This window comes from Lissotriton vulgaris, chromosome 8, assembly GCF_964263255.1.
Source record: "Lissotriton vulgaris chromosome 8, aLisVul1.2, whole genome shotgun sequence".
Taxonomy (NCBI): domain Eukaryota; kingdom Metazoa; phylum Chordata; class Amphibia; order Caudata; family Salamandridae; genus Lissotriton; species Lissotriton vulgaris.
Window position 1 is genome coordinate 1380348675 of NC_141696.1, and position 18013 is coordinate 1380366687.

Sequence of the window (18013 nt, forward strand, 5' to 3'; positions counted from 1 at the left end):
TCACATTAGCGAGCCACAATTCAGCATCAGGCAGGCAGTGGACAGGGTGTCTTCTGGTGACCAACATCGATGGACGAAGCGTCGGCTGCAATGGAGGAGTGCCGCTAATAAGAGGATTTTTTTTCTGCAGGCAACTTACTTACCACTTCCAACAGGACAACTACAACAACATAGATACAGTATCCCTTGCCTTTTTCTCTGACTGTGACTGCATTTCTTGGATCTCTCTCTGCTTCTAAATTGATCCCTTAACACATCACTTAGTCCACTTCACTATCACATCTGCACCACACATAGTCATTTGTAAGTGCTCCTACGTAATTCGCAAGTCGCAGCACGCCCCAGCCCGTAGGACTGGGATGGCCCCAATGATGAAGCATGTCACCAAGGGGCAACCCTGGTGAGTGAGGGGACACCTAGAAAAAAAGCAATTTCTCCTTTTCTATCTACTATACCTTCCAGACCAACCCCATTGAGTGTTGTTGTGAATGGATTTATAGTGACCAGCAAGGCTCTCTGGTATCTGGCTACAGAGACCTTATGTTGAATATCGTTATGAATAATTCCACACAGGCCCTGTACTGTCGCATTCTTTCTTCCACAGTTGTCGAAAGTATTACTTACTTTTTACTGACATGCATTGCAGTAGTGCATGCACTTTCAAAGATTGATGGATAGGTTTGTACCCAAATAATTGTTTATGTTCAATTGTTTGTCTATGCTGTGCTTTTTTTACAGGGTGTCTTCTGGTGACCAACATCGATGGACGAAGCGTCGGCTGCAATGGAGGAGTGCCGCTAATAAGAGGATTTTTTTTCTGCAGGCAACTTACTTACCACTTCCAACAGGACAACTACAACAACATAGATACAGTATCCCTTGCCTTTTTCTCTGACTGTGACTGCATTTCTTGGATCTCTCTCTGCTTCTAAATTGATCCCTTAACACATCACTTAGTCCACTCCACTATCACATCTGCACCACACATAGTCATTTGTAAATGCTCCTACGTAATTCGCAAGTCGCAGCACGCCCCAGCCCGTAGAGGACTGGGATGGCCCCAATGATGAAGCATGTCACCAAGGGGCAACCCTGGTGAGTGAGGGGACACCTAGAAAAAAAGCAATTTCTCCTTTTCTATCTACTATACCTTCCAGACCAACCCCATTGAGTGTTGTTGTGAATGGATTTATAGTGACCAGCAAGGCTCTCTGGTATCTGGCTACAGAGACCTTATGTTGAATATCGTTATGAATAATTCCACACAGGCCCTGTACTGTCGCATTCTTTCTTCCACAGTTGTCGAAAGTACTACTTACTTTTCACTGACATGCATTGCAGTAGTGCATGCACTTTCAAAGATTGATGGATAGGTTTGTACCCAAATAATTGTTTATGTTCAATTGTTTGTCTATGCTGTGCTTTTTTTACAGGGTGTCTTCTGGTGACCAACATCGATGGACGAAGCGTCGGCTGCAATGGAGGAGTGCCGCTAATAAGAGGATTTTTTTTCTGCAGGTAACTTACTTACCACTTCCAACAGGACAACTACAACAACATAGATACAGTATCCCTTGCCTTTTTCTCTGACTGTGACTGCATTTCTTAGATCTCTCTCTGCTTCTAAATTGATCCCTTAACACATCACTTAGTCCACTCCACCATCACATCTGCACCACACATAGTCATTTGTAAGTGCTCCTACGTAATTCGCAAGTCGCAGCACGCCCCAGCCCGTAGAGGACTGGGATGGCCCCAATGATGAAGCATGTCACCAAGGGGCAACCCTGGTGAGTGAGGGGACACCTAGAAAAAAAGCAATTTCTCCTTTTCTATCTACTATACCTTCCAGACCAACCCCATTGAGTGTTGTTGTGAATGGATTTATAGTGACCAGCAAGGCTCTCTGGTATCTGGCTACAGAGACCTTATGTTGAATATCGTTATGAATAATTCCACACAGGCCCTGTACTGTCGCATTCTTTCTTCCACAGTTGTCGAAAGTACTACTTACTTTTCACTGACATGCATGCAGTAGTGCATGCACTTTCAAAGATTGATGGATAGGTTTGTAGCCAAAGATTTGTTTATGTTCACATTATTGTTTGTCCATGCTGTGCTATTTTTTCTTGTCTCCCAAAACCTTTCCCAAAAACCCCCGTACCCATCCATTTTTCATACCCTAACCCTCTTCCCCGGGCTGTGTGGTTTTGATTGATGTGTGACTAAATTACAGCAATAAATCCACACACTTGCTGGGGAGGATAAGGTGATAGCAACAGGCTGGTGAAGAAATCCGAGGATATATTCTTACTCTGCTTGACAAAGACCCATGGCTAATGTCAAAGAACTTCCACCGAATTAGTAGTTATACTTTACCATTTGTTAGGCTACAATGTGGCACTGTTCTAGTGTACTTCTGTCACCTGCTATATTCTCTATTGTACCGTTGAATTGCTCAGGAGGACAAACCAGATTTAATTTTCTTTTTTTTCATAGGCATGCAACTGCCACTGTGTCACACCACTAGTACCACCGCTATGAGGAAATTTTATCCGACCAAGATTGTCAACCTTATTCGCTGTTTCCCGTGGAGCCAGCCCTGGGTCTAGCCCTACTTTCAAACACAAATTACAGGTAAGATAAGCGTTTGGTGGTTTGGGGGTATAATGGAGTATTAGTAGGAGAGACGAGAGACTGACGGTAGTACTACTAAAGTCCTAGGACTCTTGGATTCACTTCACTTACTCAGTGAGAGGCACTTAGTGTTGAAAACATTTGGGCATTTACACTTAAAGGAAGAAAATGGAACTAAACTTTCAGGAAAACAAAGTCACTGTTAAACCCCCACCCACCAGGCAAGCAGTAAGAAACGGGTATGCTCAGATAAAGTTTGAAAAAGTATATTTATATCCCTAACAAAATAATCTCCCGCAAGACCCTCCCTAACCCCAACGATTGTCCTTCAAAAGTCCCCAAAAACCCAACTCCCAATTCCCACCCCCCAAAAGTCTCTAAAAAAGGGGCAAGGGACACTATGGGTGGATGCTGTCTACTTTTTGGGCCAGGGCATCATGCTCCTGGCGGAGCAAGGCGTGCTCTACGCGGAGCCCCTCCAACTCGTTTGAAAAGTGGTGGAGCTCCTGCTGGAGGCGGGACACCATCAGGGTACTGCGGCGCAGGCGTGCCTTCAATGCCTTGCAGGTGCAACGGCTGTGAGAGGAAGCTGTTGTCCTTGCTACTCGGCGGTGGCGTTTGGCTTTGGCAGCCCGGCTCAGTCTGGGTGGACCACTGTGCTGGGTGGCAGCCCATGGGGGCACGGAGGCCGATGCAGACGACGTAGTTGTTGTGGTCGACTGCACACTTTTTTCGTCCTCCAGGGCCACCAGCCGCCGATATTCGGCCACAGTGGCATCGATCCTCCGTTGCCGGGCCGCTCTAGCCAGCTCCTTCCTCCTTGTTCGTTTGGAAGGAGAACCTATATGAAGAAAGAAAGACATAGTCTGTAACCAATGCTCTTTAAGATTAACTCAATCATTCAGCAGAAATTTGTGTTGCACTACAACTAGCAACTTGCAAGCGCATTACATAACTATTGAGGCCAGTATCTATCTAACCTCACACTTCTTCATCCTTGCTCTAACATTAGTGGGAGTTTAAGGAACAAATTCTACGAGCACTATGGACTTCCATTGGAGTCGACTATGAAAGTACACCAGTCTTATTCTTCTTCTTGTCTCTTGTTTAGGAAAATTGGTACGTTATCTTCTGCAAGCCGGCATAATGCCAGCGCAGTAAACTTGCACCCGAGAAAAAGAGACGCACGCCATGAGGAGTGACCTAGACTTGCGTTGCGTTACTGTACCCGTCCAGTACATGCAGGTGGTGAAGCTCTTACTTTTCTATTACGGGTGGCACTGAGAATACTCTGTTACAACTCAAGGGCTACTGCTTAATTAATTTAACTTTCACCCTACAGTGGAAATGAGTACTAGAAATGGAAAATTGAAGAAGATAAATAATCAGATTATCTATCACTTCACATGGGATGTTTTTGCTTATATATGGGATGACTTTAGGTGCTTTGCTTTTTATTGAGTGACCAGTGATAAATCCACACATGAATGACTGAGTACTACTAAACTTATTAAGAGAGGTAGGGAGTGGCCACCCTAATAACCGGATCTATGCTGTGCTTGCAATACAAACTACTGCTACTATTGATGGTAGTATTTGGACAAAATTAAAACTTCTTTTCCTTGCCTTTCCTACACTGGAACGGACGTGCGGGTGCAGTGTTACATGCTCTTCAAAGTTACACTTAGTTCATCCACTGACCGTCTACTCTCTCTAGATCATGGGTACTCACAAACTTTCTCTCAGGGGCTAAATTTACAGTGTAGTTTGTGGCCGAGGGCTGCACTGGTGGGGGCGGAGTCAGAGGGGGCGGGGCTAAAGCAAAACGAAAACTTGTGACCATGAGGTTGCACACAGGTCCCTGCAGCAGATGCCTTCATCCACTGAGCCACCAGACCCAGCATTTACATACATCTCTCTCACTCATGCTCTCCCTCCTGCCCTCCCTCTCCATCTCTCTCTCCCTCCTGCCCTCCCTCTCCCTCCCCCTCTGTCATCTCACTGTGTGTGTGTCTGTCTGTGTCAGCCTTCAGCCCCGGCTGAGACAGCTTCCTCAACGCGCACACACAGACAGCCACACCAAAGTACTTAACAGGTCTTTAAAAGACCATTAACATATTATTGAGGCTTTGTTTGTTGTAGCGCCCCTGCATCTCCACCCTGACAATCACTACTTGCCCGGCCCCACAGAGCAGAGGCTTTGTTCTATTTCACCTCTTTGTGGCCCTGCATCTCCACTCTGCTCTGTGGGGGCCGGGGGAGCAGTGATTGTCTGCAAGGTCTGCACACCGCCAAGGAAGGCTTGCCGGGCCGCCACCGGCCCGCGGGCCGTACTATGAGTACCCCTGCTCTAGATACACATATGCTATCTAAGAGTCAGATAGTAGCATGATCCAGGTATATGGACACATACAGTTTCTGTCTCACCCACCCAGGCTGTTGTCCTTCCACCAATCATTGCTTCATCATTCACCCAGCCATGCATCTCATATTCTTTCCTTCCCAGCCACGTCTTCAATCTCAATAAGTAAGGAATATATAAGAGCTTACCTCTGCCCGCCACCACCACCGTCTGAACTCTCACAGCCGGCACTGGAACCGCCGCATCCTCCCCTGAGGAATTGCCCTCCGCCTCCGTGTCGAGCACCACCACCACCTCCGCGTTGGCCCCGCCACCAGATGTTCCACCTACAAAGTACATTTAAGAATGTTAGAATAAACCACTCACTAGTATTTGGTCAAGGAATGAAGACATGTGAAAACAATGTAATGCAGCACTTTTTGGCACAACTGATGAAGGCTGGCTTTTTAACACGCACCATTTTTTTCCACACAGACAGAAGATGGACTTCTAACAACAAGATCAAGTTGAAACAAGGTGAGAGCTCGGCTCGACCACAAGAAATGTCTTCAATTAATCGTCAGCACTAACCACTTTTACATTCTCAGTTAAACGTTTCGTTTTTTTATTATGACTTCATTTTAATAAATGTGTTTACTTTTAATAAAGCTTTTAAACTTAGAGAGACTCTTTGTTTTTTGGTCCAGAGTGACTAGAGTGACTGAGCAAAAGGTTTTGCAATTTTTGCAAGCATGAGTCCGTGCCTCTGACACTTCTTGACTCTGACTCCGTACTCTTCAGCTACGTTGGATAATAATCATCATTGGGGATCAATGATCGATGAATTCGGGAGGTAAATGACTGTGCCACACTATGTAGTCAGTCAGTAAGGACATTGGGGTTCAAAGTCTGTTATCACAGAGGTATGTGGAAACTCTAACAGCGCCTATTATAATTGATAAGCAATGTACTATTTATTGTCCATAGTTCTGTTTCTGCAGAAGAATTGTCCGCGCCACTGTAGTGGTATGGATTGTTCTCCTACCCAAACAAAAGGTAGTATCTTATTCTTTCTTGGTGGTCATTCACATTTTATAGTTGGGAATTTTCAAAGCAGATAGAACACTTCAAAAGACATTATGGACAATCCCAGAGGACTGCACTAAGTTGATAGAGCTATTGCTGACTAGAATGGGAGTTTCGCCAACCGTGCAATCTTAGTTAGCTACACAGACAGACTAATAAGAATAATCTAGTAATACCACAGGGAGTCATAGTAGAGGCAGGATAAGAATTTAGATACAGTGTACAAGAAGATCAAAGTCGATTTTGAAAAAATCAAATGAGGAACGCTAGGAAAAATAGGTACTAGTCTAAAATGAAAACTTACTGGGGCCAGCAAAGGAGCCCTCGCCTGCCCGATCCTGGCCCTGTTCAACAGCATCCGCCCCTGATGTTCCTGTGTCCTCCCCTCGCCCCTGGGGGGAGCTGACGTACAACATGAAAGAAAGAACAGAAAACATGGATGATTGTTGCTTGTCAATGTCAACCAAATCAAACATTTCAAAAGAACAATAACAAAATATTTCCGCGAAATTATATTGATTAGGGTTAGTTTTCATTTATTTGCGGACCTGTGACTTCAAAAGTCACGTAACTCACTAAACAAAGTACTGAAAGGTTCACCTAGGACTGGCAGGCAGCAGTCCGCAGGCAAGACGCAAAGTGACAGACAAACTCCAGTGTGATTTCAGTCAGATCAGTGACAACACTAACAGTTGCCTGCTACATTACCAGTCATTTAAATAGTCAAACTATCAATCCACCGCCACTATTTTTCTTATTGTCAGGGGTACAAAGGAAGGGGCAGATTTAAGCCCCTTGCGGCTCTTTTGCTCCGTTCTTGCGTGACTTTTGTGACGCAGCAGCTAAACAAAAAAGGGCGCCATGGTGCGGCGTATAATATTATAACAACGTGACGCATTTGGGAGATGCATCCCGTTATAAAGCCCTGCGCCATCAGGGGGCGTTCCGGCGCAAGGGAGGGCATTCCTGCGCTGGAACACATCCTAAAAGTGGCTGAGGGAAATCTACAAAATTTCAATCAGTCACCTTTAGGACAATGATGCGTCACACAAACCCTGCACCTGCTTGAAGCAGACGTACGGCTTGACCCAGCATTGGGGAGATAGGGTACCCCAGAGCATTGCTGGAGCTGCGCCATCGTTGCGACGCAACTCCAGCAGTAAAGCTTCGGTGACGTTTGGGGCCCATGGTGCGCCGCATTGCAAATACGGCGCACCATGTTTGGTGGTGGTAGCGGGCCGCAAAATTAATGGCGCATCCCTGCTACTTTGCAGGGATGCGACGGTAATTGCAATTCTGCCCCTTAGGGGCATACTTACTTACGCGTTCTGGCGCATCTCCAGAGATGCGCCAGATCAAATGCGTCACGCAAAACTACCCTTGCGACACGGCAGATGCGCCTCATTTACAATGCGGCGCGCCCTGTCGCAAGGATAGGCACTTGCGTGACGCATCTCGTCACGTAAGAGCGGCGCATCGCTGGAGTCACGTCGCCAACACAATGCAACTCCAGTAATGCTCAGGGCCACCCAATACTTAACATGCTGTGTCAGTCCTTTCGCCTGCTTCAAGCAGGCATAAGGAATTAAATTGACGTAGCAGCGTCGCAGAAGTGCCTGCGTTAAATCTTGTAGATTTCACGCAGGCAATTTTGCGAGGCGCACAGCCGCCGGACCGCCCACCCTGCGTACTAGGAATGCACCCATTGTGGTGCAGGCCCATGGCTTTATAATGTGACGCATCTCCCTAGATGCGTCATGCTGTAAATGACTCGCAGGGATGCGGCACGTTTACGCCGCTGTTGCGTCACGCAAGGCAACGTAAACGTGGCGCAAGGGGCTTGTAAATGTAATCTGCCCCCAAGTGTCTAGCATTACGCAGTTCTGTAAAGTACACTCATACATAATAGTTACTCAGGCCAATGAGACCACAAAATAGAAAACAAATAAGCATAGTAGCAACGCCACTGAGAAGGAGCAGTGCACCTGAAATGCACAGAAGATTTTGAAATATAATTTAACTACAATGTAATCGTCATCAGCGGCATTATTGGCTTGCTCCATGTAAAAAACAAATATTTGCAATACAATAACACAGAGCAGGAGAAAACATCATAGTAGTGAGTGATGAAATGGCTACTACTACTCACCAAGGCCGGGGATCTCCAAGCCGAGCTGGTCCAGCAGGTCGCGCTCCCGGTCCAGGAGGTCCGTCCAGCGATGGGTGACCTCTGTAGGTACGCTGGACCCCGTATAGGTGGGATATGGCCCAGCACACCTTCTCCCACCGCTTCCGGCGCTCCCGCATGTTGTAGCCGCCGGCCGCGATCCTGCCGCCTCCCGCGATGGTCCTGGGCAGGCGGCGCTGAACGAAGTAGACCAGCGCGCCCACTTCCTCCGGGCTGAAGATCTCCCGTCGCATCACCTGCTCCCCCCTCAATCGACCGCATGGTGTGCTGGCTTGGGGTCCAGGACTCCTCCTCCCCGCCGCCGCTGCTGCCCTCAAGTGCCTGGGCAGCTTCACGGTGCCTGGCTTCACCATGGTCTGGGCAAAGTGGGCAGGTAAGGTAGGAAGTAGAAAATTAAGAAGGAATAGGATAGGGAAGAAGAAAAGAAAAGAGTTTAAAAAAGTAGTTTGAAAGTAAAGAAAAATAGCAGAAAAGACAAAAATATAAAGCTAGGAAAAGAGAGGGATAGATAAGAAGCAAAATCGTTAAAAAAAAACTGAAAACAAGCAAAGGATGGCAAAGATAGCAAGAGGATTAAACACCATGCCCAGACACAGGAAATGAATGAAAAACAAGTAAGTTCGCGCGAGATTTCCCTCGCGATCTTGTGCGAACTTCTACTCGCAATGCGCTTACTGCGCGAGAATATACATAGCGGGCGGAAACAGAAATACGTGACGCAAACAAAATGGCCGCGCCCGTACTCGACCTTGGGGTAAATTCGCGTGTTGCGCTGCAAGCGGCTCGCGAATACTGCAAAAAAACTCGCGAAACAACAAGCCGCAAAAAAATAAAAAGCTCATTCGCACGAATTGGCGGCTTCCGCGGTCGGTTTCGCACGACGCCGCGCCCCGCGAATAGCGCGAAAAAAACGAAAAACGATTTTTGCGAAAGCAAAAGCAATGAGCAGGTGCAAAAGGTCAACCTCATGATTTGTAACGATTCCCTGTAGTGCTTCCTGAGGGGGCCCTCCAGAATTCAGTTGCCTGCTTGCAACTATTGTGTGACCCTGCTCTGACCTTAACTGTATGCCACAAAGGTCCTGATTTACAGCTAAGGGAGCAGACAAGCAGGTGCCAGGCTGGAACTTCAAATTCAGTGACACATTAATTGGCCCCTAATTCATTATTGTCAGTTGGGGCAGGGCAGGTGTTGTTAATAAACTAACCCCAAATTAATTCATGTCAGTTCAAGCAGGGCAGGTGGGCTTGCTTTTCCCCCCCATCTTCTACAGTGATGATGAACCAGAGGGTGGCATTGATATAACAGAGGGTGGCATGGGTCAAAGAGAGGGTGCCAGTGGTGAAACAGAGGGTGCTGGGAGGCTGTGATGATGAACCAGATGTAGAAACAACATAGTCGCGATCGTTGCGAGCCGACAAGTACGTTCGCAATTGCGAACTAGCACCAAATCCTCGCAAACTGGCAGAAACACTTGCGAACACAAAAAAAAAAAATCTGCAAATTCGTGAGAATTCGCGGATTTTGCGGATTGCGAATTCGCAAATCCGCAAAATTCGCGAACGCGAGATTCGCAAAATTTGCCCATGCTTACCTGTAGTTTTCCAGTTGCAGGGCATTCCTACCAGGTTTGAGGAGGGAGACTTTTAACGCCTGTAGTGTGGTAGTCGGTAATGTGTGAGAGTCCATCGATATGGTGTATAGCGTATGTAGATGTGGGGCTAATATGTTAATGTACGTCATGTAGAACTCGGCCGGTAGGCCGTCAGTCCCTGGGGCCTTGTTCCTAGGAAGCGCCTTAATGGCCTGCCTGATTTCGGCTAGAGTTATCTTGCCAGCCAACTGTTTCTGCTGGGCGGCCGTGAGTCGTGGGATGGGTACGTCTGTCAGGAAGGACTCCAGATCTGTGTCCGACAGTGGTGTATGTGAGGTATACAACTCCGGGTAGTATTCCTTGAATGTGACATTGATGTCCATTTGTGTTTGGACTATTTCCTCCAACCTGTCCTTCACTTCCACTACCGGAGCCGCCGGCGGGGCGTTGCGCACCAGTCTGGCCAGTATGGGACCATATCTATCCGCCTGGGTGTGTTGCCTGCACGTATATTCTCTGTGGTTTATTATGCGCAACTCCTCCAGCAGGTCCGTGTGTTGTATGTGTGCCTCCTGCAGTTGTGTCAGAATGCCATTCGCACCCGCTGCCTCATTTTCAAGCATAGCTAATGTGCCTTCCACTTCCTTAAGCTTCTCCAGCACTGAGTATTTAATGGCCACTTTCGTACTCATCGCCACTCCCCGTATGTTCACATTAAAGGCTTCCCATTCTATCTGTCCGGACCCGGCTGTGTTTTGGTTCTCGACGAAATAACTGGAAATGGCGTTCAACAAAGTTTCCCTGAAGACGGAGTCTTCCAGCAGTTCAGGGGATAATCGCCAGGTCGGAATCGGAGTAGGGAGCTTTCCCCAATGTAGTGATAGCTCTACTGAGGCGGGTCCGACAGTGTTTTGCCCATGTGTGTGACCAGATCAATGGACCCTGACAATGTAGCAGAGCACAGGAAACGATCTATTCTCGTGTGCAGTTTATGCGCTGGGGAGTAGAACAAGTATTCCCTATGCTGCTTGTTTTTTATGCGCCATCCATCTACCAATTCCCAGCCGGATGCCCAGCGTGCCAGCGCTTCCGCTTGTTTCTTGCTCTCCGCTGCATGCAACGGGGGGTGAGACCAGTCAAGATTCAGATCCAGTACTGCATTACAGTCCCCACCAATCACCCAGACATGCGCAGACCATTCTGATAGCACCCCACTAACAGTGTCAAAAAATTTCGACTGCTCTGTATTGGGGGCGTAGATACAGCCCAGTACTACCATAGCTCCGTCCAGTAATCCCTTAACAAGTACGTATCTCCCCTCTCTGTCTTTCCGGCGTTCCAGTTCTTTAAACGGGACCGTATTTTTGAACCAGATAGCCGCCCCACGGGAAAATGCTGAGTATTCGGTGGCGTAAAACTGCCCCTTCCCTTTCCTGGCCACCTTGGCGCCTTCCGCGCCATTTAAGTGCGTTTCCTGCAGGCATGCTTTTACCACCTGGCGTCTGTGTAGTTGAGCCAATATCCTATGTCGTTTATGTACCGACCCCATGCCCCTTACATCCCACGTGCAGAGTTTATATGTGTTAGTTGTCGCCATTGCCATGACTATGTGGTCCTTGCTGTCTCACCGGTGTGATCAGCCTACGTGTCGGTGTGTGATACATTTCGTAACTTCCCAACTATAAGGTCCTTTCCTTCTAACTGTCTAGGACCAAACAACAGAACCCAACAGGGGTAAAACCACGTCTCCATTTTGCCGTCGCCTGGGGAGGTGTGCCCCTTTGTGCTGTCCCAGAGTCTTGGACAAAGGTCTCTCTGTTGATCGCCTTGGTATCAGCATGGAACCCATGCTTTACTCCCCCATTTCAGAAAAAGTGTTTAGGCATAAGCATACATTACCACCCCACGTCTCCCGAGCAGCTTATCAAAAATCGTGAGCCATCTGCATTGTGATGTGTGGAAATAGCTGTAGGCTAGTGTCTGATTCCGAAGCCAGTGTGTGTGAGCTTCCCTTGCAATTCTTTCAGCTTCATTCCTGGCATCGTGGGCTGCCAGAGCGTCCGTCGTTAGTGGCGCTGTCTCCTTCGCTCCATCCCTTCCAGTCGGTGAACGCACTCCCGGCATGTCTGACTCTGAGCCTTTCGGGTCCCCTGTTCCTGACCTTGTCTCCAAATTGGCCGTCTCCCCTCTCTCATCATATTTTCCATAGGATCTTGCGATGCGTCCGGCGAGAGTGCCAATTCAATCCATTCTGACGCCTCCTCCGGGGTGTAGTAAAATAGGATTTGTGCCCATGTATGACTTTGAGACGTGCCGGGAAGAACAGGGCATATTTTAGGTTGCGCTCCCGTAGGGTACGCTTCACGCCTAGAAAGGAGGACCTTGCTTTCTGCATTGCTTGGGTGAAGTCCAGATATATCGATATCGTTTTATTTTCGTATCTTATCGGGGCCTTCTCCCTCGCCGCTTTCAGGACTGTGTCCCTGTCTTTGTAGCGGGGCGGTGGGGCCCCCGGTTTTGGCGGCCTCGGTGGTACTCTGTGTGCCCGTTCCACACTAAACATCAGGGTGAGGTCCTCGGGAGCCACCACAGTCTTTAGCCAGTCCTCCACAAACTGCGTTGGGTGATCCCCCTCATGTCGCTCCAGAATTCCAAGAATGCGCACATTATTGCGGCGCGAACGCCCTTCCGCATCATCCACTCTGTCCCGTAAGCCCTTCATCTGGCGTTCTAGTGTATCTATTTTCGTGGAATGTTCCGTTGAGTGTGGGATCAGATCATCTAGCGCCAGCTTATGTTCCGTGACCTTGTCAGACAGTTTTTTGTGATCGTCCTTCAACAGGGACAAACCATTTGACATTGTGTCCATCCTGGCCTCCAGTGCTTCCCTCGAGGCCCTAATTTCGGTCAGGATTAAGCCCAGCTTGGCCTCCTGCGATTCCATACTCGTTGGTGGGATCATTTCGTTATTGGAGGATGCCAATGGGTCCTCGGAGCTGGCTGAGCGTAACGTAGCGTGTAGTGCCGCGTCTGGTTGCCGATTTTTCCTCACCATGTTGTGCCTCTCTGTGTTGTTCTCGGTGGTTCCTTCTGCAGCGGTCCCGCGTATTCCCACGATGTCACGTTTCAGCAGTGCTCCTTGCGCCTCCTCACAACTCCAGGGCGTCGCTGTGTCTCGGCTATGATGGTACTCGCACCGGCACTGTCCTTAGGGCATAGGTGCCGCAGTCATGCCCATCAGATAGCGGCCCCGGAGCCCCGACCGCGGGCGTGAAAGGCACCTGCAGAAGGGTTCCGCAACTGGTTTGCGGCAGCATCCTCCACCGCAGGTCAGAGCCCCGGCCGGCCGGCGGGCCCACTCCCGAAATCACACGTCGCTTGTAAGATGTTATAAGGCCGTGGGTAGATGGCGCCTTTCCTGCCGGGACCCTAGGGTTATTGCTGTTGGTCGCCCGTTGTTATGTGGCTGCACCGGACGACACTCCCTCGGTCTAGGTGGCTTCTCCTCCGCCCGCTTTGTGTCTCTCTCCCAATCACCTCCGCCGGCTCCCGGGTCCTCCTTGCAGTGGTCCGCGATCCGGGCGGTCCCCCTCTTCCGTATCGTGTGAGTTGGGCTGGGGATAGGCAACGACAGGGGCCCCCACAAGACCGCTCCGCGACCGCCTCACTCACTGCTTCCCTCCGTCTCCCGAGCGGTACCCGGAAACTGGATGTGTCCGCCCGGAAGTAAATAGCGCTCGGCTCACCACTCCACTGTGGGGCCCGGCTTCTCTCAGGATGGTAGACCTCTCCCTCCGTGTCTCCGGCAAGCGGCGTCCGCTGTGTCCAGTGCCCTTTGTCTCAGCCGTTTCCAGCCCGGTTCTTCTGCTCTATGCGTGGGTGCGTTTGTGGGGGATTCAGCGACAGGTTGCACAGGATAATTAGCGTATTTGTAGGGCTTTTAGACGGAGCGATATCAACTCACGTCCGCCATGCTCGGCCGGTAGCCACGCCCCCTCTTGTATGCCCACTCACACACCCACACAACCACTCACATACCCATTAACAAACCCATACAAGTAATCACACACCCACTCACTCTTTCCATGGGGCAACACATACCCCATTCACTCTCTCACTCATACAGCCACCCGCACAACCATTCCCTCACCCATCACTGATGACATCTGAAATGACATCACTGATGGCATCATCCGCCGACCACTCACACACCCACTCACATCCCCATATTGTCTCTCATACACTCACTCAAACACCCACAGAACCATTCACATACCTATTCAAATATCCAAACAACTTGTCACACACTCACTCTGTCATCCATGCAATTACCCCTATACCCAATCAATCACCCATACAGCCATTCAAACAACCACTCACACACTCATACAGCTACTCATACAACCAATTACTTACCCATACAACTTATATAACCATATAATCAACCATACTGCTATTCACACACCCACGCAATCAATCATAGCCTCCCTCAAGAAGAACAACACACACATCAAGAAAGCCAGATGGTTTACCACTGAACTTCGAGAGTCCAGACGCACATGCCGCTGCTTTGAAAAAGCCTGGAGGAACTCAAAATCCACAGAAGCCCACAACAACTTCAGAGCCGCCACCAACGCCCACCTCCACACACACGCACAACAGCAAAGAACTCTTCAGCATGAAGGACTTTGCCCAACCCACCGGCAAGTCTACAGACATCCCTCCATCACAAGACCTCTGCGACAAAGTCAGCACCATCTTCCACCACAAAATCAAGAACATCTACGACAACTTTGATGAAGACAGCCAACACACTGAACCCTCACCAACCACCCTCAACACCCTGAAGCCACTGATTGACAGCTGGACAGCCCTCACCACCGAAGACACACTGAAGACGATGAAGTCAATCCACTCCGAGGCCCCCACGGACTCCTGACCCCACCACATCTTCAACTGAGCCGCCGACACCATCACACCCATGCTTCACCACACCATCAACTGCTCCCTAGCGAACGTCTCCTTCCCCGATGACTGGAAGCACGCTGAGATTAACCCCCTCCTGAAAAAACTCTCGGCGGACCCCACCGACCTCATAAACTTCAGACCCATCTCCCTGCTCCCGTTCCCAGCGAATGTCATTGAGAAAGCCATCAACAGCCAACGCCTTCGTCGAAGAGCACAACATCCTCAACTCCTCCCAATCCGGCTTCAGAAAAAACCACAGCACAGTAACTGCCCTCCTTGCTGCAACAGACGACATCCGCTCCCTCCTGGACAAAGGAGAGACAGTAGCCCTCTTCCTCCTTGACCGCTCAGCAGCCTTCGACACAGTCCCTCACCGCACCCTAACACACAGACTTCACGACGCAGGGATCCGGAACAAGTCCCTCGACTGGATCCAGTCTTTCCTCTCCGGCAGAATGCAGCGGGTCAGATTTCCTCCTTACCACTCTAACCCCACACCAACCACCTGCGGAGTCCCCCAGGGATCCTCCCTCACCCCTATGCTGTTCAAAGTTTACATGGCTCTGCTCCCCCCATCATCAGAACCCATGGACTCAACATTGTTTCATACGCAGATGACACCCAACTCATCCTCTCCCTATCTCACAAACCCAATGCAGCCAAACACAACTTTCAAGAAGGAATGGAAGCTGCTGCCAAATAGATGAAAAGCAGCTGCCTACAACTCAACAGTGACAAAACAGAAGTACTCATCATGGGCCCACACCCTGACACCTGGAACGTCACGTGGTGGCCCCCCGCCCTTGGAAGCCCACCCTCTCCCACAGACCACGCACGCAACCTCAGAATCATCCTTGACTCCAAACTCACAATGGACCACCAGATCAACTCCTTTTGCATCCTCCTGCTTCCACACCCTCTGCCTCCTACACAAGACCTTCAAATGGATCCCCCTGGAACACAGAAGGACCGTCAGTCACGGCCTCGTCACCAGAGAATTGACTATGGCAACACAAGTTTCAAGTTTAAATACTTTATTCGACAACATTGTCATAAAAGCATGTATCCCTAAGCTATACAAATATAAATACTAATCTAAGAATAAAAAGCATATTAAATTCCAAGGAATTTATACTTTGTTGGTGTTATGGCAGAGTTTTTGGCTGTATTTAGCAGTGATATAGACCTTAGTCTTGCTCACATCTAGTATAGGTATTCTTAGCCTGTGTTGGCCCTTTTAAGCCCTTTCTTCCAGACCTAGAAGAGGATAGCTGCTTAATATGCCTTTATTCTTGACTTTAACCTGTCTATTGCCTATTGGCTTTGACATACTTGACACATTGGTATGGTTTATGTAGGTATTCTGGCAGAGCTAAGGGGCATTTCATCCCTTTCAGGCCTACAGGCCTAGAGCTAGAGGGACTCCATCTTGATGAAGCTGAGAGGCTTTTCAGGGTAAAGGTAATGTTTATAGTTAAGGCTGTTGTGTGCTAGAGGAAAATCCAGTTAGGACTGCTTCTTATCCGAGAAATGTGTTTTTCTCTTGGGCCCAGACGTAACAAGCAGATGGCCACTGCGGTTGCGTGGAAGCCTGGGAGCTGGCACAGGAATTCGGTAGGAGGCAGCCCTCCGGTGGAAATTTCCATGAGGGGAGAGGAATCCATATTAGTGAGCTACAGGAGAGGAGGAGTGGTCAGTTCAGCTTGGAGTTCAGTTCAGCGTGGTGCTCAGAACAGCTTGGAGCTCAGAACAGCTGGGAGCTCAGTTCAGCTTGGAGCTCAGAACAGCTTGGAGAGAGAGAGAGAATGTCTGCTGGAGCTGCAGAATAGAGTGCAGTTCTTGAATGGAGAAAGAAGGCAGACGATTGCTGAAGATGAGGAGAGAGAGAGCAGTGCAGAGGGCATCAAAGAAGGCTGTCAGCTGGAGCAACTGAACCAGAGGCGTGGTGATGTGGTGAAGGAGGGAGAGACAGAGAGAGCCCTAATCCCACCAGAGGCAGAGAGAGCCCTAATCCCACCAGAGGCAGAGAGAGAAATCTTCCTTCTAATAGGTGAGGTAGTCTGAATTAGTTACACTTACACTTACACTTTAACCTTGTTCTTATTCCCTAGGCTATTGTATGTCTAATCTTTTCCCTTTCAGCGGTGTGTTCCTGTTACCCTGCAGATAAATTGTATGTCTAATTCTTTTCTTTCAGCGGTGTGTTAAAGTTACTGCTAGTTATAGAGACCCCATAGTTTTGTATATGTATACTTTATTATTGTTACAATAAACATCCCCATTAATAGTGTGCATGAGTTTTTTTTATGATAAAGCTAACCTGGCTTCTAGCCAGTTGCCGTTGAGCCACTGATGGATCAGAAGGGAGTAGGAGCGCTTAAATCAAGGAATAACTCAATCACATAGTGTGTATATCTTTGTCCCCATACAGTGAGGGTAATCCCCTTTCCTAGTAGTATTACTGTTTGAACAGATGCTACCCCATATCAGGTAAGTAATAGTGAGGGAGAGAGGAGACCTGCAACTAAGGAACTAAGTTAGTACACCCTCCCATAATCCTATAAACAGCGTCTTCTGTTCCAAAGCATAGGTAACCTTTTTCTCCTAGTCAGATGTTACAGCCAGAACAGATGCTGCCCCTGATCCGGTAAGTCTGAATGAATAGAGAGAACAGGGAGCCCTTGAGCTAGGGAATTGTTGACACTAAGTAATTCGGCTATCCCATAATATTATTGTAGTAGCAGACCCTTAGTGAAGAGACATATATATATATATATATCTGAAGGTGTTCATAGGAATGTGGTCATCGTTTATATACGGCGTTAGTGAGAGCGCTGGGGTGGATGACCAGCGTGGATACCCACAGGATTGTGGCTTGCGTAAGTGAGAGCGTCAGGGGGGAGACTGGCGTGGAGGTTTGCCGGATTGCGAACCGTTTGGAAATAAGGGAGAGCACTGGGGCTGCAGACCCACGTGTGTAGACGCACCGGATTGTGTGTCATATCTGCCCCAGGGTAGATTAGTCTGGGTCTGAGTGGCCGCGAGACTATAAGTTATCCTTAGTAATCAGTGAGTATTCTTAGTATCCCTATAGATTTAGTGGTGTTTTTAATAATATGAGCTTGTATATTGCGAGTTCCCCATCCTCAGGTAGGTACCCAGGTGCCTGGATAGTTGGTCCTGAGGAGGGATGTGATTA